Source organism: Pinus tabuliformis, chromosome 7 (genome assembly GCF_031772625.1).
Source record: "Pinus tabuliformis cultivar Carrire ecotype Pingquan chromosome 7, CPIR1, whole genome shotgun sequence".
NCBI lineage: Eukaryota > Viridiplantae > Streptophyta > Pinopsida > Pinales > Pinaceae > Pinus > Pinus tabuliformis.
The window spans coordinates 2,063,257,188-2,063,279,901 of NC_142293.1; the positions used below are offsets into that span (position 1 = coordinate 2,063,257,188).

General features: G+C 36.5%; 1 protein-coding gene across 7 annotated transcripts in view; it reads right to left on the reverse strand.

The window, feature by feature from the left end:
* Positions 1–1,045: 1,045 nt before the first annotated feature.
* Positions 1,046–22,714, reverse strand: part of MC1 (metacaspase 1) — a 228,810-nt gene continuing 207,141 nt past the window's right edge. For 6 of the 7 annotated variants that reach the window (XR_016267298.1, XM_089460880.1, XM_089460879.1 and 3 more), the window contains one exon: positions 1,876–2,290. The gene's annotated coding sequence lies outside the window, so the exon portion shown is untranslated. Of the gene's footprint in view, positions 1,492–1,875; positions 2,291–22,714 lie in introns of those variants that run through there. The other variant, XM_089460877.1, reaches the window with a different exon arrangement.

Genomic DNA, 22,714 nt, shown 5'->3' on the forward strand with positions numbered 1-22,714 from the left:
GTTGATTAAATATTTCATGTCATTAACTCTTAATCTTAAAGTGTTTTAACTCTTGCCTAAGGATTAGTCACTCATACGCTTGGATCCACCAATAATTTTCATTGCACATTAATATTTAAGTTGCCATATCTGGATTGTCAACAATCTCACTTATGGAAAGTCACCTTGTGTCGAAGGGGAGCTAACCTAAGGTGAAGGGAAATCCTACCAAGATGACATTGGATAGGGTTTCCAGGGAGTTACCCAAGGCTTGCATGTTTGATTGGACTTGAGTATTTTTCAAGTGCAAACTCAAAATGTAATGACCCTTGTTAATTGAACTTGGTAGAACTTAGACATCATACATGTTGAGAGTACAAATGATATAAGTGTGGCTATGTACTTAGATGTCAAATATGCATCCCACATCAGACCTAGCTCATTATCACAAGTTGGACATTTCCTTGGACATGGCAACTTGAACTTTACTCAAACATTGCATTTGAAATTCCACTTAGAAATCACATTTTCAACTTTTCTCATATAATTTAATCCAGTTTTAAGTGGAGATATACTCCATGAAAGGAGTTGCTACTAATTACAAAGATATCTGGAAATACTTGGATACAAGACATTTTCGAACATGGATGCTAGCAGAAAATCCCCAACTTGCTAAAACAACTCAATAACCCAATGAAAACAATTAAATGCCTCGAACTGACCTAATTCCTCTTCATTTTAGACCATTTTCTCAAAAATCTGATTAATCTTTAACAATAAAAATAAAAACAAAAAATTCATTCAATAATTATTTTTTTGACTGTTTAGAAAGGCACATGCATTCAAAAGAGACCAACAGAGACTTGTACCAAATCTTATCTACAGCAATTGGGATTTTCAGATTAAGATTTTAACTAATGCTTTTCATTTCTAAGCATTTACCCCGTCTTTGACTCTTCAAATATTTATATTAAACCCTTTAAAATGTTAATGCTTTAATTTTCTTAAACTAAATCTTCAAAATCATAACACCTGACTAATAGGGCCTTGGTTCATCAGCGAGGCTGCCAAGAATATTAAGTCCACTAATGTGCCATTCTCATTGTGGTCAGCGGCACCTGAATGACGCTTCAAAAATGGATGAAGTAAGGTACAAATCCTGGATATTTTGACAGAATAGATATGTCATAAACTTAGCATGCAATGCAATGCAACACCTAACCTCAAGGTATGCTTTTCAAAGACGCTTCCAAAGAAATTCATAGAACTTGCTGTACTCATTCCATCTAAAGCCACTAGAGTCAAATCACTTTGCTATTGCAGGGGGTGTGTTTGGTCACTTTGCTATCTGATGAAGAAACGTATTTAGTATGGATGAGCTTTATGAATCCACCATGGTCATTTGTCTACTTCTACTTCGATCTATGTAAAAGACTCCTCCAAGATTTTCAATTGCACATCTCACAATATTTTTCGCTCATGCTTCTGATGCACTGACCATAATCTGGGATACTGATTCAAAAACAGGGCAAGATAAAGCAAGTCAATAACTCTTGAATCTTAGTTTCAGTACAACCTTAGCACACAATTTTGCTTTATCTCCTACAATGATAGCATACTTCTGCCTTTTTCTGATCCCTGGTGATAAAATTGTTACTTTATGGCATATTTTAAACAGACGGGCCATTGCTTTCTGACTGTTAGAAAGCTTCCCTTAGGTTACGTAAATAGTAGTTTCCTTTGAATGATATATAGTCAGCCATTTAATAGGATACCACCAGTCTCATCGTTATTTGAAGACAAATACTAATGCTTCTGCACTCAAAACTGAAAACATTCTTTACGTGCATGCAGTAATATTGTATGGTTTACATATTCATATGAAATGCTCCCAACTTGTCTAAATTTGTTTTATAAAGCAATCAAGGGGCTTTATCTAAACAATGAATTCATTACTTGGGGGTGTGCCTTTGTATGTTATCTGCATTACACACCAAATTGCCTATGGGAATAAAATTCCAGCCTAAAGTTGTACAAATAAGTTTCTAGCATATCTGTGCACATGGCATGGCATGTAGCTAGCACACAGCCTTCCAACTTATTTGATACTGAACAATAATCCAACTATTGCTATATAAATAAAAGATACAATAAAATAAGAAAACACCTCCATAAAATAATGATTTACTTCTCTCCTTGGTCCTTGCAAAGTCCCATCACAAGCTTCAATTAACCATGTACTCAGCATACCACCAGAGGTAAAACGGTCTAGAATGAATTTCAAAAGGTTCTGTGGATGTGGCTGAGGCCCCTGCAAAATTATGAAGAGCAAACACTTCAGGCAATTACTTGAATATTTATTTCAGTATCTGTTGTCAAAACTTAAATGAATTACACCAAGGATTTGGATGGATGCTGTAAGTTGGGATTATTGTAATACCTCGCTGACAAATTTGAATTTTCACACTGACCAAAGAGAACGAAACAAAAACTTCATTCATGTTCAATTGGCTTGTCTACTAGAGGTTGGGAAGCTGGGAAAATACCAGTGTCAGAACTTACAGGCGCTACTGCAAGGGGTAGAGATAGATACATGTATCAAAAAGAAAGAGCATTATATCCCAAATAAGCTAATCCTTTCAGAGAATAAAAGGCTCACTAAAAAAGAGGATATTATTCTATAGCTGGAAGAAAAGTTAACAAAGTGTACGCAAAATTAAACCAACCCCGAGAAGAAAGAAAACTGCCAAGAGCACAAAAGGCATACATAGCCAAACAACTCAAATGTTGTTCTCTCATATATGTAAATACGATAGGGCCATCATCCCTCAAAGGGACAAGGTCTAATACATCTTGGACATGTTGGATCTCTCTTAAACTTATACACTCAAGGACATGTTCGACCCCTGCTTCACAAACTTTCCAGGCCCTAGTCAGTCTCTCAGGCATCATACAAGTTGAAAGTACAGATGATATAAATGGAACCGTACCTATTCAGATATCAGGCCATACACTACTCAAACATCACACACCGGATCTTGCTCAGATGTTACAGGACCTTACCTAGACCTATCAATTTGGAACCTGCTCAAACATGAGAAAAAATGACGACTCGATAACAATTACAGAGGTGACTAGAAAGACTTGTATACAAGGAATTCTTGAACATGGATGCTAGCAGAGGGAAAGAAGGAAACTGGATCAACAATCATCAAGAGGAGAATATGCAAGTGCTTTACAATCCAAACAAAAGGTTTTACGTACAATTCCTCAACTTTAAAAAACAACTCAAGGAGCCACTGAAAATTGTTAAATATTTTAAAGTCACCCAATTCCATTCCATTTTGGACTCTTCTCAAGAAGCTGGTTTAAATTTTAAACAAAAAGAAGAAAAGAAAAAGAATGTTCTTAGGATAGTGAACTATCGGACAATTTGGAAAGGCATATGAATGAAAAGAGATCACTGGTGACTTACAACATGACTGTTTGCAAAGGAAATAATTAAGTCCATCGTGCCTTATGCAGTTGTGTATATGAAATATCATATACTCCTGCCATTGGGATTTCATATTAAAATATTTTCTCATCATTTTGATTTAAAAGAAATTACTCCATCTGTGATTAGTAGTACTTGTGTAAACCTTGAAAATACGAAGAACTTATTTTTCTTAAACAAACTGAACCTCCAAACTCATAAAGCTTCACCAATGGGCTCTTCATTCACCAGAGAGGTTTCCAGAGTATTAATTTGTCCACAAAGTTCCATTCTTTTTGTAGTCTGCCCCACCCAAATGACATGCCAAAAATGGATGAGGCAGGTGCATATACCAGGTAAATTTGTTACAATACATGCTCCTTAAACCTGGGATCTAAGCCGAAGGTAAGTCCATGTTACTCTATGCAGCTCTGGACCTTGGGTCATGCGAAACTTCCAAAGATAACGTAAAGCCTGCTTCGTTTTATTAGTTCCATGCAAGGAGATCAATTGTATCCTTAGTAGCTCCTTTTCCTACCACAGTTTTCATTTCTGATTATAACTTTGGCTCATTCCATGTAGTGCCTGTTACCTACCAATATGTAGGGCAAACTTGAGACAATGCACAGTGTGGGTCTAGCTTACTGATCAATATGCACAATAAAAAAGGTTAAATCCATCTCATATTTTTCTTCACCCTTTGCACTCTCAAAGGGTTATCGGTCTAACTCTGCAAGTGTCACTGCACTTGCACTCTCAAAGAATATCTCGTGATGTTTTCAAAATATCGTGATATTTTCAAAACAGAAAATATCGCGATATTTACTCGGTTCTCAAAGAATATCTCGTGATGTTTTCAAAATATCGTGATATTTTCAAAACAGAAAATATCGCGATATTTACTCGGTGATATATCGTTTTGCCGAAAATATCATGATATTTTCAAAACAGAAAATATAAACAATATTTACTCAGCGATATATCGATTTGCCAAAAATATTGTGATATTTTCGAATATCGCTAATATTATTAACACTACTTTGAAGGACCATACTCCTATCCTTGAAGATAATTTGTATAAGACTGCACTGCCAAAGGGCTTTCGGAGGCTAGAAGCTGCACTAAAAGCCCCTCTATTCCCTTCATTTGTTGGAAAAGGGTCACCTTTTGAGGGCCTTTTGCCCCTAGATTTTGTACATGTGACATTAAAAGCCCATTTTTCATTATTTTAGGATAATTAATTGTTAAAGGGGACCTTTTGCCCCTCCATATGCTAATTTAGGGGATTTTGGCTTAGAAAATAATATTTTATTGTGAGGGAACTTGGAAGTTGAACACCTCCTCTATAAGCACTTCGTCTAATTTTGGTATGGAGTTTTGGGGGGAAATCCCATAAGCTAATTGGGAATTTTCTACAATTTTTCTCTTGTAAAATTTGGATATGGATATTTGAAGCTGAATAAATTGTATTGGGGGAGATATTTTTGCTTCGAAGAATTTTCTCTTGGATTGATTATGTGATGTCGAAATGAACAAAGTTCGTTCTTCAAGTTAAATACTTTAGAAGACTTGGAACATGTAGATCTCCATTGAGATACAAGAATATATATATTAAAATGTATGAATAAGAATGATGTTACAAATAAGAGTGAGGAGCCTGCTTATATACTAGGCAAGTGCCTCTTCATGGAAAGTCATGTCCCATTTAGACATGCCTCTTCAATACTAATTACTAATTAACTAATCATTATAAAAATTATCATTATTTATATTTAATATATTTTATTCACAACATTGCCTTCCTCTTCAAAAAGCTTTGTCCTCAAAGCTTGCTGATTAAAAGGCCTTCCTCTTCAAAAAGCTTTGTCCTTAAAGCTTGCTGATTAAAAGGCTTGATCTCTTTCAATGCTTTGAATGTCTTCTCATCTCAGAATTGTCATCTTCGTTGATACAAGTTGATATGGTCCTTGGAGTGATATATAAAATTGTTGCACGAAGAAAGCATTTGACCATCCTAAATTAATCTTTTGTGAAATCTCTCAATTACTAGAAACTTGTGATGAATCGTTATGACTGCACTGAATTCTGCAGACTTCAGTATCCCTCTGAACATAAGTTTGTTGTTTTTTTTTTGAGAGATACAAATATGCAAACTGGTTAGAATGTCTGTTTTTGTGATTTGGATGTAGATAAGGAGTTTGTCTTTCCGTTATCGTGTGTGTGGCAAGATTGAGACTTACTTCAGGTTTTGATTTCATTGAGTTGGTTACAAAAAATCTTCACCTAGGTTTTCCATCGTTTGAACTGCAACTTGTGAGTATGTACTTACTTCAGTTGGGTTTGGATTTGTCTAAATTGTGAGATTAATGGGATTTGTGTCCGTTTCCTTTTCTTCGACTTGGATTGTTACGTCTAAAGACTTCAATACTTCTTTCATGAGTAATTCTTCTAACTTGTTTTTTAATGATTGCTTATCATCCTTAAGTTTTTTAATTTGAGTGAATAAACTTCGATTATGGTTTCTCAAACGTAAGAGTTCTTTGGTTTCTGATTCATCAACCTTATTTTCAATGTCTTGACTTTTAAGCTTCTCATCTTTTAGATCTCTCATTTGTTCCAATAACCTTTGGTTCAAGTCTTTTAAACACAATTTTTTTTTGTTTCTTCTCTAATAGAATCTCGTTGAATTTCTTATCGACACATCCCTTTTCTTCTTCTAATTTTTTCTTTCGTTCCTTGGGCTTCTTGACCTTCAAAAGTAATTTATGGTTATGTTCCCTTAGACGCAAAATTTCCTCATCTTTCTCTGTTAATTTTTGTTCCAGTTTTGCCAGTTTTTCATCTCGTTTTGTCATTTGCATTAGTACAACATCTTGACATTCTTTCGCATTAAATAATTTTCCACATGTAGAACAACATAATTCGCAATTTTTATGAATACAAGGATATTCAATGTATGTTATACAACACGGACATTTAGTCCAAAATAATGATTGTTGTGTAAAACTCATCTTGACTGCTTCGTTTTCTTCTTATATGAGTTTGAGAATATATAAATATATTCTCTTTTTACTACCTTTATAATTCTCTTCAAATATCTACTTCTTAATTTATTTATTTTTCTATTAATTTCCCTCTTTTTTTTTTTGTTTAAGCTTCGAAAGTTATTCCTTCAACCCCCTTTTGAAATATAACTCCTTTAAAATTTTGAATCGGAACTTACACCCTTTTTTTCCCAAGTAATCCCCTTTTACCGTTATAAAAATATGTGGCTCTATTCCTTTAGATTTTTTATTTTTTTCTAATTTATGTCTTCTTCTTTTTCTTAAGTCTTTTTTTATATTTTTTCTTTTTCTTTTTAAATATATTTTTTCCTTTCCGATTTTTATTTTTTATTTTTTTATTTTATTCTTATATATATTTTTTAATTATATATTGACTTTTTTCTTAAATAATTTTTGAAAATGGCCAAAGGTCTAAATGGCGATCTGGAGAAACTCCAAATTTTGGTAGCAAAACGATTCAACGACAACGACGTTGATGAATTTGATGGTCAAAGACCTCGATCAGAAAATGAGGTTCTTGTGCAGCTGTTGAGTTGCTAGAGGATCGAACAACTATGATACCAATGTAACGAACAAGGTTTGTATACTCAGAAGAATGCTCTGATACCAAATGGAATGAACAAAGTTCGTTCTTCAAGTTAAATACTCCAGAAGACTTGGAATATGTAGATCTCCATTGAGATACAAGAATATATATATTAAAATGTATGAATAAGAATGATGTTACAAATGAGAGTGAAGGGCCTGCTTATATACTAAGCCGGTGCCTCTTTATGGAAAGTCATGTCTCATTTAGACATGCCTCTTCAACACTAATTACTAATTAACTAATCATTATAAAAATTATAATTATTTATATTTTATTCATAAAAAATGCTTTGATGAATTGTGTTATTTTATTGTGAGTATATTCTTTCCTTTTGCATTGTTATAAAATTAGGGTGTCTATGAAATTTTCATCTTGATATGTTGAAACTATTATGGCTCTAAAATCCCTACAAGCCAAAGAATACTATTTGCAAGTCATGTCAATTTGGTAAACAAACATGAGTTCAGTTCAAGGCAAAGGAACATTCAACAACAAGACCTTTAGAGCTTATTCATATGGATCTTTGTGGACCCACAAGAACTCAATCTCCACGAGGTGCAAAATACTTCATGTTCATAGTTGATTATTATACAATAATGTCTTGGGTTGGTTTACTAAAAGAGAAATCTAAAGCTTTTGATAAGTTTAAGGCCTTCAAAGCACAGGTTGACAATGAAATGAACTTGAAGATTAAGTGCTTAAGGTCACATAGAGGAGAAGAATTCATATCAAATGAATTCAATGTTTTTTGTGAGAAACATCGGATTAAGAGACAATTTTCAATATAAAAAATCCCTCAACAGATTGTTTCAATTGAGAATAAACAAAACTGTTCAAGAAATGGCCAGAGCAATGCTTGATGAGTCAAAAGTGGAAAATACTTTTTGAGGAGAAGCAGTTCAAACAACAATCAACATCCTTAACAAGGCCCATATTAGATTAAATAGCGACAAGACTCCTAATGAACTATGGTATGGAAAAAATGTGAAATTATTGAAGGAAGAATTGTTGACAGGGTTTTCCCCTAGATAGGAGTTTTCCCTTGGCTGTCCGCCTATATCTGGTGTTTGCGATCTTTGTGATATTGTTTTGGTAATTGCTTTATGAAATGAAAGATAAAAGAATAACATAAAGATAAGAAAGTCACAAGTAATTATCTATATAAAGAAAATATTTCTGCCTTTCTGTTTTTTTAAAACATCTTGTGTCCCTTGTTGTGATCTTCATTGTTTGGAATTTGTCTTGATGAAAATAACTAATAAGAAGAAAAGAGAAATCACAAGAAAATGTCAAATTCTAAGAGAAATCTACCTTAAAGAACCTAACCCATATGATGCCCTATATATCTCAACATGGTATCAGAGCTAAGGACATCAATATGAGGGCAGTTAGAAGCTCACAAAGACTTTAAGACAAGGAAGAACAAATTAGACTCCTAGAGGAAGGTAGAACAAATTTTGGGCACACTGATAAGCCCTAATTCTAGTAACTAGGTCACAGACTTGAATTAAGGAGGATGAAGAAAGTGCATGAATAGAACAACTCTGTTTTAGAGGACCGAAAGGCTAGATTGATTGCCCATTCAAGGTCGAGTCCCTTGAAAGAAAGAGCGCAGTTCTGGGCATAGATTCTATGATCTGAAATCACCATTAAAACACTGAACACTATGTCACCTCAGGGTTTTGAAAATTTCATAAGTTTGTGCGTACTTAAGGGTAACTAAAGGTAGTAGATGAAGCCAACATAGTAATGAACATAGGTTGAGTTGTTTAGAAGATTTGAAAGGTCTATTTGAAGATTTCGTCATGATGCTACAACAACCGAAAAAGTTACATATGAAAGAGATTGCAATCATGTACACAAGTATATATAAAAGTCGATCCTCCACAATGTTATAATAATCAAACAAAAGGGATCACAACTTTAAAGTCTAAATCTTGAAATCAAGGTCTACATTTATAGGTTTCTAGACCTATTAAGGAAATCTCTATCATTGATCAAGCATACATCAATTTTGAAACAAGGCCTATAGCACGAATTATATCTCCTTGAAAGAACTATTTTAGGCCTACTTTGGAAGGCTTGTCACCAAGCTATAGTTTTAGAAGTCGAGATACATGGAACAGAGGTCACAAATATGTGGAAGTTTGAACCTAGATAGTGATATAAAAGCCTTGAACTCTCAGTCTTGAAGAAAGGAAATTGTCCACACCATTGAAAAGAATCAAGGAAGCAATAAGAACTTGTTCAAATTGTCTTGCACCATCTTTTCGCAAGAAGAGGCAATGAGCTCTATAATATTAATCCTTCAATCATAGAAGATAAAGGTATGCAATCTTGAGGTACGTATAGTTTTTCCATTCCTTAAAGATCCAACATTAAAAGCATTAGAGTATTGTAATATATTTAAATTTTAAGGTTTTTATTAACATCTTAGGATGGTAAATCCTAAGTGATATTTAAAAAACCCTTGTAATAACTAAAGTCTGATCCTAGGAATGAAACCCTAAGTGTATATTCATTTGTATGATTGAAACCCTAACCTAGTCAAAAAAATTGTTGTATATCTAACTTCAATGTATTGATGTTTGTATCTTGGGTTTACCTAGTAGATATTGACATAAGATGCTAATGCATGATAATGAAACCCTAGATATGTATATACAAGTATGCCAACTTGATTATTGATTAATGAAATCTAAGGGCTTGTAACAAAACCCTAGTAAAACCTGTTATGAATTCTAGAACATTATATTAAAGCCCTAGATGTGTAGTGCTATGATTAGATTGATATCTTGATTGAGTTGCTTTAAGTCTTGATGATGGAGTCTAAGGTTTATGACAAAACCCTAGCAAGTTGTTAAAGTCTAATATATAAAAGATGTGACCCTTGTTGATTATGAACCTAACTAAGTTTATGTATTTGATGTCGAAAGCCCTACTGTTTTGATGCTTCCATTATAATGACATGATTTTGATATAATTAACTTCATGCTTCTAGATATTTGTATTTGGTTGTACTTGCTATTAAAGTTTTGCAGGTACATAATCTTCAAGATGTTGAAGATGTTCGTAATTGAAGATGATAATAATGATGAGCATGATGAAGCTATAAGAATGATGATGATCAAGATGACCTTGATGCCATGAGAAAGAAATAAAGCCTTGAAAGATTGTAGTCTCTCCAATGTTATAAAAGAAGGAAGTTGTTGAGTTGAGAGGGAGCTTGGATATAAGAAAGGGTATATCTCCCCAATTAAGAGGAAAGGCATATTATGACAGTTATAGTAAATACATTAAAGAAAGAATGAATGAAAGTATTTCAGACAGATGTTCATGATTCATGAAGTTGCAAACAAGTGACTTGAGTAGTATTGAGGTTGTATTTGGTGCTATTAAAGAAAGGAGAGAAAAAAGTTTCTGACAAGTTGTATTTGGATAACTTGATGATGACATAAATAGCATCAGAATGATTGAGGACCCCGAAGGTTTGTGTTTACTTGTATATATACTTGAAGGCTTATTACTGATTGGGGTTGTGATTGTGCAGGATCTCTTCGTAAAAAGGTTGACCATTTGAAGCATGCTTGGATTGGTGGATATATATTGATTGAGTTGATTAGGAGAGATAAAGCATATTGTGGCGACAAGATAATTGAGAGGAAATTTGGCCGACCTATGTGTTGATGTCTAGATCCCGAAGTAGGGAAGGTGGCATTGGTCATGGAACTTCGGCCTTGGATACGCACCTAGATCCCTGGGTTGGTGTTAGAACTTAAAAGTCTGATGGTACATAAAGTAGCTAAAGCTTGAGCACACCTTAGTCCCACTCGATTAGAGTACCCTATTCAAGTATCTAATCTGCAACACTATGTGTGCTAAAACTCTTCATAGAGTATATCATTTTGAGATTTTCCATGAACCTTTGTATATATCGAATTATGAATACCTCCCTAGTTAAGAGGGAGTGTTGAGGAATGTAACTAGTGTTGGTCTTCATAATTGTATTTGTCAAACAAAAATTTATTACAAAAGAAAAATATTATTGAAGCAAGGGTTTCATGCTCTTTCATTTATTTTCTAGTTCATAACCTCCATTGAAAGCTTCTAGGTTTTGTCAAGAGTCAAAAAAGTCATTGTCATATTTATTAGACCCTTCTTGGCCCTTTGTATCATGTAAAGAAATTTATTTTCGAGTTAAAGAGTCATTTGTCACCTCCACACCAAGTCGGCCCTGTCCTCATAAAGCCGACCTGGATTAGGACTATTCGGCCCAGCAAAAAGAGTGTATATAGAGAGGCAACTCAACCTATTTGAAGGACACACTCAACAAGTTCGATCTACAATAGAAAGAGGCAGAAAAGAAGAGTGAAGTTGCAAGAGAAGAAAGGAAGAAGCTGGTAAGACTAGAATCGAGTTCTTGGGCATCTCTCTCACACGTGTGAAGTTTTTTGGGCTGAATTTGGGGCCAAAATTTCTGAAATTACTGTAGGTCCAAAATTTTGTCATTGGGGGCCGAAATTCTAGATTGAAGTTGCATCTAAGAAGCTGACACTTGGAGACTTTGGCAGGGATCATCTACTGGAAGGAAGGGATGACTTGGTAATTGGAGGAGGTCTTTGTCTAGGTCTAAAGGGTCTTGGATTGTCTCATCTTGATTTAGTAGTGGAAGAGTTGGGTTGGCTTTTCCCCTAGATAGGGGTTTTTCTCTGGATGAGTGCCTACATCTTGTGTCCCTTGTTGTGATCTTCATTGCTTAGCATTTTTCTTGATGAAAAGAACATAATATATTAAAAGAAGAACTAATAAGAAGAAAAGAGCAATCACAAGAAAATGTAAAAGTCTAACAGAAATCTACTTGAAGAACCTCATTCATATGATGCCCTAGGGCCTAGATTTCTCAACACAGTGGATAGTAGCTTGAGTTGTAGCATTTTTTTTGGACTCTAGAGGCTATTTAGAAGTTAGAACCTCATTGATTATGTATTTTGTTGATGATATGTATTGCACTCTCTGCCATTTTGATATATGCACCCTTATATAGATGAGTAGACTTTGCATATTTTGTCTCTAAGGGTTTGGAATCATGGTTTGTAATATTAAAAATAATTTTTTCATTAAAAAATGATTATTTTATGTGTTTTTTTTTCAATTTTGGTTTATTGAATCGAGTTTGATCTAGTTTGATCCAATTTCGGTTCAAATCCTGGTTAGATATGTGACTGGTCCGAAACCCGATTCTAGTTTTTAAAACTATGCTACAAGAACCCTATTATGCACTCCAAGACAAAGCACATACCCATCGAGTATCATTTTATTAGAGAATAGTGTTGAATAAAGTGTAACTAGGTTTGGTCTTCATAAATGTATCTTTGATATTTGTATTTATTCAAGAAAAGAGAAATTATTTTTTATGATATTTGTCAATGAGTTTCTTGCTCATTGAAGTAGGTCAAGCACATGTTTAAGTGCTTCTAGGAAGTCAAAGGGTCAATGTATTTATGTAAGACCCTTTGAGGGCATGTTACACTATGTATAAAATGGTATAAAGGTCAAAGGAATACCTCCAAGCAAATTCAAAGTCATCTCCTTGCAACGAAAGCCTTCAATCAGTGAAAAAATGAAGAAACAGTCAAGTTGGCCTAATGTCGGCCTAAAGGAGGGACCGTCCTCTATATATAGAGGTTGTCCACTCCCTCTTAATGTCCAACAAGAAAGCTTTGAAATCAGCGAAGGTAGAAGCCAAGGAAAGTGAAGGAAAAGGAAAGTCTAAGGAGAAAGGAGGAAGAAGACCAAAGTGAAGAGGACTATTTCTAGGGCTAGAAACAGTCACACGTGCGAAGAAAAGGAGGGCAAGTCTGCGGCATAACAACAGCTAGAGAACAGTCCATGAATTATCATTGTTTGGGTGAGAAATTAAGTCTACAAGGCCTCCCAAGCCTAGCGAAGGAGTCTCTCTCTCTAGCAAAGGAAAAGAACCCTAATTCTCTAGGGTTCCTACCACGTGGCAAAACTAGGGCTGTTGTTCAGTTACATTAGTTTGCAGACCTATCTCAAGAAGAACCTCGTTGGATCAAGGGAAGGGTGTCTTCATAAGTGAAGATCATCTCTAAGTAAAGAAGAAGCATATCTCATCAAGAAGCTCACATAAGCAAGGTCTATCTCTAGACAAAGATCAAAGAAGGAGGACGAAGTGCTGGGGAGCAAAGTGCCAAAAGGAGGAAGTCTATGTGTCGGGAACAAAGTGCAGAATAGAGGAAGGACTTGACTTGTGCTTGGAGGACATCCTAGTCAAGGGTCTAGGGTTTGGCATTGATCAATAAGAAGCTTCAATAAGAGAAACTTACCAAAGGGTTTTCCTCTCTAAGAGAGAGAGGTTTTGGCTCTAGCAGAGAGCCAACATCTGTGTTCTTGTATTTATGTTTTTCGTCGTAGTTTGATGAAACAGACACACTAATAATAAGAAGAAGATCAAGCTATGATAATTGTAAAAGTGCTTCACAAATTGTTATCAAGTCAAGAAAAATCACACTACACCTAATTGCCCTAGATTCTTCAACAAATAGGTTCCTGATCAAATTGTCAAATTAGTATACATTTCTTCAAAAGAACAGGTTGCAGATATATTTACCAAACCTCTTTCTAGAGAGACTTTTTGTTAGGCCAGGCAGTAACTCCATAGGGCAGAAATAAATTGACTGTTTTATTCCATCAGGTAGGTCCTCATTATATACATGAGGGAGAGACTGTTCAGTTTGTCTCCCGATAACTGTTCATATTTCCTATTTATCTATTTACAATAATTCACCCAATCACAAGGATTAGGTGTCAACATTCCCCCCCTTAATTTGAAGGGATGTTGGTGAGTCCAAGCATCATTCTGAATCGTTCAAGCTTTTCCCTTCCAAGCGCTTTGGTGAAGATGTCTGCAAATTGCTCATTTGTGGAACAATGACGGAGATGGATTGTTTTGGCCTCAACATAATGTCGAATCAGATGATATTTAGTATTGATGTGCTTCATTCGATCATGAAACTTTGGGTTCTTGGCCAACTTTATTGCAAAGGTATTGTCAATCATGAGTGGAGTTGATTGTACTTGTTTTACTGCAAATATTCAAGAATTTTCCTGAGCCACACAATTTCTTTTGTTGCTTCAGCTGCTGCCACGTATTCTGCTTCTGTTGTGGAATCTGCTGGAACTGATTGTTTGCGTGATCTACATGAGACAGCTCCTGATCCAAGACACATAGCATATCCTGAAGTAGATACCCCAGTTTCTTTGTCTCCATCGAAGTCTGAATCAGAGTATCCAATCAAGCTTAAGTCGTCCACCTGTGTATACTTGATACCAAAGTCTCGAGTTCCCTTCAAGTACCTTACAACTTTTTTTGCAACAAACCAATGTCCCTCACAAGGCTTTTGCATAAACCTGGAGAGGATTCCAACAGCAAACGAAATGTCTGGTCTGGTAGTGGTTAGGTAGTTGAGACTTCCTACAAGTTGTCTATACTTTGTTGCATCCACAAATTCTTTTCCTTCAATAGATGTGAGTTTTAAGTTTTGTTCCATTGGAGTAGTAATGGGATTGCACTCTGTCATGCCAAACCTGTTCAACAGATCTCCAATGTATTTCTTTTGAGAAAGAAATATGGACTTTGGATGTTGGGTTACTTTGATGCCAAGATAGTAATGAACATAGCCCAAATCAGTCATTTCAAAACTTTTCCCCAATTCCTTCTTTATGGATGCAATGTAGCTTTCATTGTTCCCTATCATCAAAAGATCATCTACATATACCACAAGATATACAACTGTTTTGCCAACTTTCTTGACAAATAAAGTTGCATCATCAAGATCAAAATGTTTAAAATTGAGTTTCAGAAGATGCTCAGTTAGTTTTTCATACCAAGCTTGCGGTGTTTGTTTCAGGCCATACAAGGACTTCACAAGTTTGCATACTTTATGTTCATGTTCTTTCACAGCAAATCCTTCAGGCTGGGACATAAAACCATTCTCCTTTAGATCTCCATTCAAGAAAGTAGTTTTTACATCCATTTGATGGAATTTCCAACCGTTCTGAGCTGCTAGTGCAAAGAGTGTCTGGATGGTAGCCCATTTTGTTGTGGAGGCAAAAGTCTCCTCATAATCGACGCCTTCCTTCTGTGCAAAACCTTTTGCCACAAGCCTAGCTTTGTGCTTGTCAAGTGAGCCATCAGCTTTATATTTGTTCTTGTAGACCCACTTGCAGCCAATTGGTTTGGTTCCTAATGGAGGATCAACCAGCTTCCAAGTGTCGTTCTTTATGAGGGCATCATACTCCTTTTGCATCGCTTCTTTCCATTCATCATGAGAAGCAGCTTCTTTGAAGGAAGTTGGTTCAAAATCTGTAGACAAGTTCAATTCACAATCATAAGAAACATCCATATCAACAGATGAATTAGAGTCATCTACGTCACCTCCATTTTGTCGGTTTGAATTTATGGTTCCTGTCTTTGTCACCCACTTTGGGGGACCTTTTTTAGATGGACCAAGCTACTCCGTTGATTGAGTTGGGACTGAATCAAGATTGAGTCTCCCAATTCTATCAATCACATCACTTAAAAAATCATCCGTTGTTGGAGTTTCATGCAGGGGAGAGTGTTCTTCAGGAGAAGATTCCACATGTCGATCTAGTATAGGAATCCCCCCTTCAAGATGTGGAATCTGATTATCAAATTCTTGAAATGATTTTGCTTTTACGAATCTATCCAAGCGATCGAGTTGCCGCTCAACAACATTGTCAGTTTTGGATGATTCAAGGAAAATTACATCTCTAGATACAACAAACTTCTTATTTACTTCATCGTAGAGGCGGTATGCTTTGGAGGTGTTTGAATACCCCAGAAAGATACACTTACAACTTCTAGCACCAAGTTTGTTTCTATGTACCTTTGGTATCAAGGTATAGCAGGTGGAACCAAAAACTCTGAGATGTTTTACCGAAGGAACATGTCCGTACCACATTTCATAAGGAATCTTATTTCTTATAGCATTAGATGGACATCTATTCTTTATATATGCAGCACATAGAACAACATCAGCCCAAAACATTATCTTTACATTTTTGTAGAAAAGCATGGATCGTACCATATTTAAGATTGTCCTATTCATTCTTTCAGCTACACCATTCTGTTGGGGATTATAAGGCACAGTTGTTCGATGTTTGAGCCCATGTTGGCGGAGATAGTTTTCAAATTCATTTGATGTGTATTATTTTCCATTATCAGTGCGAATAGACCGAATATGAGATTGTGCATCATTTTCAATCCATTTATGAAAATTCTTGAATGTTTGAAAAGCATCAAATTTGTTCTTCAATAAATAAACCCAACACATTTTGGTGTAGTCATCAATAAATGTCATGATATATTTATTTCCATTTGCAGAAGGAACAGGCATTGGACCACATAAATCTGAATGAATGAGTTCAAGCTTCCTATGTGCTCTCGAATGTGAATCATGAAAACACTGTTTGCTATGCTTTCCTAGAATGCAAGCATCACATTGCTTAAGTTTCTTAGGAATTGTAGGCAAACCAGCAACACCATTTTTCTTCAATAAGCAGAGACTGTCATAGTTCAAATGTCCAAATCTAACATGCCATAATAAACTTGATGGAAGTGTACCTTCTCCACGATGAGAATTGTATGAGAAATGTTGTGCATGAGCAGAGGTTCCTTGCAGTTTGAGAAGCCTTTCTTCTTCTATTCCCCTCATGAGATGCTTTTCTTACCTCAAGCTTGCCATCAAACATATGAATGGAGTGACCATGCTGGCGGATGTGGACCAAGGACAACAAGTTTTTTTTGAGCTGTGGGAGATGTAGAACATGATCCAGAAGAAAGTCTGGAAGACCAGGTAGTTTAAGCCTGATTGTGCCAAGCCCTGATGGCTTGATTTTTGATTGATCTGCAAAGTATACTGCTCCATCAACATTGTCAGTGAAATCTTCAAAAAAATCTTTTCTATGAGTCATGTGGCAGGTTGCTCTTGAATCAAGCAACCAATCATTTTTCCAAGAAGCAAGTGAAGCATTAAATAAATCTTCATTTACTCCAATGTTACATTGTGCCACAACATAGTGAGCAGATTCAGGTGCTTTACCTTTGTCTGTATCATCAGTTTTACCTTTTTGTTGGTTTCTTTTCTGCTCAATTTTGTCCCATGGTAGCTTGCATGTAGAGGCATCATGTGATCCATTTCTTTTGCAGCGAATGCAGTGCAAATCTGCCTTTTCTCCTTGAGAATGTCTGCCCCCCTGCCTCTGAAATATCTTCCTCTTCCTCTTCGTCCACCTCTTCCTCTTGTAGAATCTTGAGCAGGATGCTTTTCTTTATGAGCAAGGCACACAGTCTCTTCAGAAGATTCGGGCGTTGTCTTCTTTCCAAAAGCGTTCTCTCTTCCAACAAACTTTTTCACAAGAGAGTCAAAGGTTATATCTTTGAGATTTCCATTTGCTTGCAATGACTCAAGATAATTGGAGTAAGTAGGATAAAGTGCCTTGAGAAAAGTGATAAGAGGAATATCCAATTCAACCTTAGTGGATTTGATATCATGCATTATAGATTTTACTTCAAATGCAAGAGCAAGAGGATCATTATTTTGCAGTTCAAGAGTGAAGAGTTTAATCATGAGTTGGACAACTTCAAGTGCAGAATATGAGTCATAGAGTTCTTTCAGCTTTTGTAAGGCTTCAAAGGCAGTTGAATATAACGAAATATGGCGACTCACCTCTTCATTTGCAGATGCTACGATTAATGCATAAGCTTTGTTGTTCTTGTTTTCCCAAATGACGAGCTCTTTGTCTGAGGTAGGCTGTACTAGGTCATTGTCTCCTTCTCCGACACACTCTTTTCCACAACTAATTGAAAATGAGGGTGTGTTTTATCATCCGGGACCATTCAAGATAGTTCTCCTTGCCAGTGAGAACTATTCCCACCATGGATATGATCGAATGCATTCTGTAAAAAAAACTTTTGCTGATAGAAAAATACTTCTGCCAATATACAGTAAAATTGTACTCAAAAGGGCATTCTCAAAAGATTTCAAATCTCTTCCTCATATACCAATATGTACGTCAATACCTCACGCTACAACTTTATGCAACATATTTTCTCCAAACGTATTTTCTTCAAATGCCTCCAATGTTTGATATAAAAGCATCCAGCATTACATTCAAATATTACATATTACATATCACTTCAACGTTTTAAATGCTCCAATGGTAATGTAATATACGCCCATTACATTCAAATATTACATATTACATATCACTTCAACATTTTTAATGCTCCAATGGTAATGTAATATACGCGAAGCACACGTTACCATACAATGAAGCACGCAGGCGTGATGATTTCCCACGGGAGAGGAGCAGCGGTGCGTGGTCTCTTAAGATCGTGCAGTGGCAGGGCTTCTTCCGTCGGGAGCTCGGCCTCTTTGGATGCGCCTTGTCTCGTTTAGCCACACAAAAGTCAATGAACAGCAATGGCGTTCCTTCAAACGATCCCAGGTGCTGTCATGAGCTTCTGGCTCTTTCAAGACAGGAAAGCTACGCTTTGCAGTGATGGCGGTGGGCGTTTTGTGACATAGAAACCAATGCAATGCATATTCAATGCAACATCAACAACTGTCGGTCGTATACTCCACATTCACAGCTTCAAAACAGCGTATATATGTGACAGCGTTTCAAAACAGCCATAGTACAGAGCGGCCAGAAACTCCTCCCATTCTCGCTGAAATCAAAACCTAAGACTGAGATCCCAAATTCCTCCCGCGAAGTAAAACCTCAGGGAATCCAACGGACAACAGGGCAGCCTGGCAAGGCACGCGGAAGTGAAGGAAAGCGCTAACACTATGAAACGTTTATGGATTCTATGTCAGGACAGCCAGAGAACGTTTGCATCGTTCAGGTGAATGTCAGGCGCAGGTCTGTATAAACGGAATATGGCAGACAGAGAGCAGGCATACAGGCACTCAATCACTGAATTATATGGAGAGCAGTGGAGCAGACCAGGAGTTACAAAGACATAAAGGCTAAAAAAAGGAGTTGGCTCTGATACCATGTCAGGCCAGGCAGTAACTCCATAGGGCAGAAATAAATTGACTGTTTTATTCCATCAGGTAGGTCCTCATTATATACATGAGGGAGAGACTGTTCAGTTTGTCTCCCGATGACTGTTCATATTTCCTATTTATCTATTTACAATAATTCACCCAATCACAAGGATTAGGTGTCAACACTTTTAAGTACCTTTGACAGAGGTTGGGAGAACTTTCTCCTCCATTTTCTAAGTAAAAAACGAAGTACACAACTACAGCCCACCACACCATGTCTTTTTCACTCGGTTCATTGTAGGATAAAAGGAGTTGATATACAACACAATTACAGGGGGGAGTAGATCATTAGTGGGACAAATTACAAAGACAAAGCATTTGCTTCCACATAGAGTTACGTTGCCATCAGCAGAAGTAAAAGCACACATAGGCACAGGGAGAGTAGTTGCTATGTAGCTCTTTGCCATTGATGTCAAAGGGGGAGAAATAAGCAGACATGGGGAGAAGAAAAGCTAACTCGCTGATGAGGGGAGTTCTCAGCCAGCATACATTAATGATTGGATTATGTTTGGTGGTGTTGCCATCAATGGCAAAGAGGGAGATTGTTGAATATCTGTGGTCATTGATGGTTCAACAAGTGTTTATTCTAGTACCCCAAACTTGGAAGAAAACCCCAAAATCTGGATGAACCCTGAATTTGGTTATTGGCACCAGATTTTAATATAGAGGAATTGGCTGCTGCCACTGATGGCTAGTTATGAAGCAACTTGAACAGCTTATGCATGGCTGCTGCATATCAATCAATCTGTGAGCTATCAGATCAAGAAATTAAGGAAAGAGGGAAAGCAAAATCTGAAGGACAGCCTCCACTTCTAAACCCCTGAACTCCATCCCATAAGTATGTTTGATATGTGGCAAGCCATTACACTGTTCGTTCTAGTGTCTCTTCAGATGCTTGAAGTATTCTCAAATTGCGGAAATGGAATGAGCAATATGGACAAGGTGAAACAAGGAAGGTGATGACTTCAAGTTATTCCATGTGAAATAAGCTACACCTTCTGAGAGCCACGTAGAGGTCTTCTTCTGCTTGGTCCTCCTGGAACTGGTAAAAAAATGCTTGCGAAGGCTGTTGCCACAAAAGCGGAAGCAAATTTTATAAATATCTCAATCTCAACAGTTGCATCAAAGTGGTTTGGTGAAGCAGAGAAGTATGTCAAGGTGGTGTTCACTTTAGCTATAAAATAGCCCTAGTGTTATATTTATCGATGAGGTGGATAACATACTGGGAAGAAGAGGATAGGACTTTGAGGATTCTCAATTCTGCTATCCGTAAGCTGAGTGGATTTATGGCTGGTAGGGATGGTCACAGGACACACGATAAAGGAGTGATTGTTCTTGCTGCTACAAACCGTCCATTTAATCTAGATGAAACAGTCATTTGAAGGTTTCCAAGGAGGTCAATGGTTGATCTCCCAGATGCTGAGAAGCAAATAAAAGTCCTCAGGGTCATCCTAGTAGATGAAGACTAGACATTTTTGAAGATTGTAATCGAATTTGTTGGATCCAGGTACTGCTTATGTAAATAAATAGCCTTGCACACATATCCGTGTTGATTGGGCGAGGAATACCAGTTTTATGAAGGATAGTTATAATATTTTTGCATGCACTGATCGAAAAGCATCCTATCTTTTTGGGGAGTTGTTTACATTATTGCATAAGTATTAAGGAGCAACCAACCTGCGGAGTAGTTTTAACTTTTAGCATATTCTATGGAAGGTGAAGCAGCCAAAGGAATGTTGAACAAGGGAACACCTGCTGCAACATTCACATTTTAGCCAGGAGCTTTGAAATGTATGATTATGCCACTTTGAATTCAGTCTGAAAGGCAGTTGGAGATTGAAGATCCATAAACATCTTTACTGAAAGACCATGTGTTGGCCAGCAAACAGGGCACCTTACGTTGAAGGTGTTTTCAGCATCAGAAGGGTGGATTTAATTATCCTCATTAGTAGCAGACATCAGAACTTACAGAAAGATTTATTCGAAACATTCTGGGTGATGTGTTAAGGGATTAAGGTTTCATTACTTTATATAGAGGATATGCGAAGATCGGTTCTGAAACATTCTAAGCAGTGTTTTAATTATCATCACCTCCAGCAGCTTTGGGTTCTTGATACTGTTGGAGACAAGGGTGCTGGATCAAGAAACAAAATTGATCACCACAACCATTGCTTATTCTTGAACTTCCTCCTGCATTAATATCAGAGATCTTCAACCGTCTCAATGCAAAGAAATTAGGCCTGTTTTCTGTGTGTGTGTGTGTGTTTTTAGGAGGATTTCCCCAGATAGCCATGGAAGGAAAGAATTCTATTGTAAGAGATGGGGGCTTCCTGCACTTCGAAAACCTTCTGAAACATCTGCAGCTGCTAATCTAGCACCCATCTTTGGCTGAAGACAACAGATTAGTCAATAGGCAGGGACCTTTAAAAAAAATATCTTTCTCAGTTCAAGTAAAAATATTTTCAAAGGCATCTGTCCAATTTTTGCTGGACAAGTTATAAGACGTCAATACCATGGGTTGATTTAAAACCATGGGCGCCAAGAGAAAACAGAAAGAAATGAATACATGCTAAAACAATTTGACGGATGTATAGTGAGTATGAATGTTGTTTTGGAAGGCAGAATAGGGAGCTGAGTGGTTCATATCAGATTGCAGAATAGCAAGCTGAATGGTTCAGACCAGAGTGCTGTCGAGTGTTGAAGAGGAGCTGATAAAATTCAACCCTGAGATCTGAAAGGGGATTAGGGTCTTCTGCAGGTGGGTGCCTGCAAAACCTTGAAAAAGGATTGGTGTCCCCAGCAGGTTGGAGCCTGCAAATGTGAAAGGGGATTGATGTCTACTGCAAGTAGATGCTTGTAAAAAATGTCACTGTAGGTTGGTGTCTACATCCAGTAATAAAGACAAATATGTTTTGTGATTTTCTCTCGGATGGGTTTCCACATAAAAAAAATTGTGCTGTGTACTAATTTGATTTTGGATGGTATTTATCTGCTCATTAAAGCTGTGTAACAGATTTAAAATTGAAAGTAAATGTGTTAAATAAGGCAAAGAATTAAGAATATTGATTCACTCCCCCCACCCCCCAACACATTCCCCCTCTCCCTCTCTCTAAGTATTCAACATATCTTTCACTTTTTCTGAAGCATGGAACATACCCTGGGATCTGACTTGGCACATTTTTTAACTACACTGTTTCTACATAAAGAAGTTTTATGTAAGCGATTTAGTTCAAATCCTCAAAGTGAATGGCAATTCAAAACCAGGGAAATGGATATAAGAAGCCAGTCATTCTATTGCATCTTAGCTTTATAGATATAAAATTTATCATTTGATTTTGGATGGTATTTATCTGCCCATTAAAGTTGTGTAACAGATTTAATATTGAAAGTAAATGTGTTAAATAAGGCAAAGAATTAAGAATATTGATTCAAAACCAGGGAAATGGAT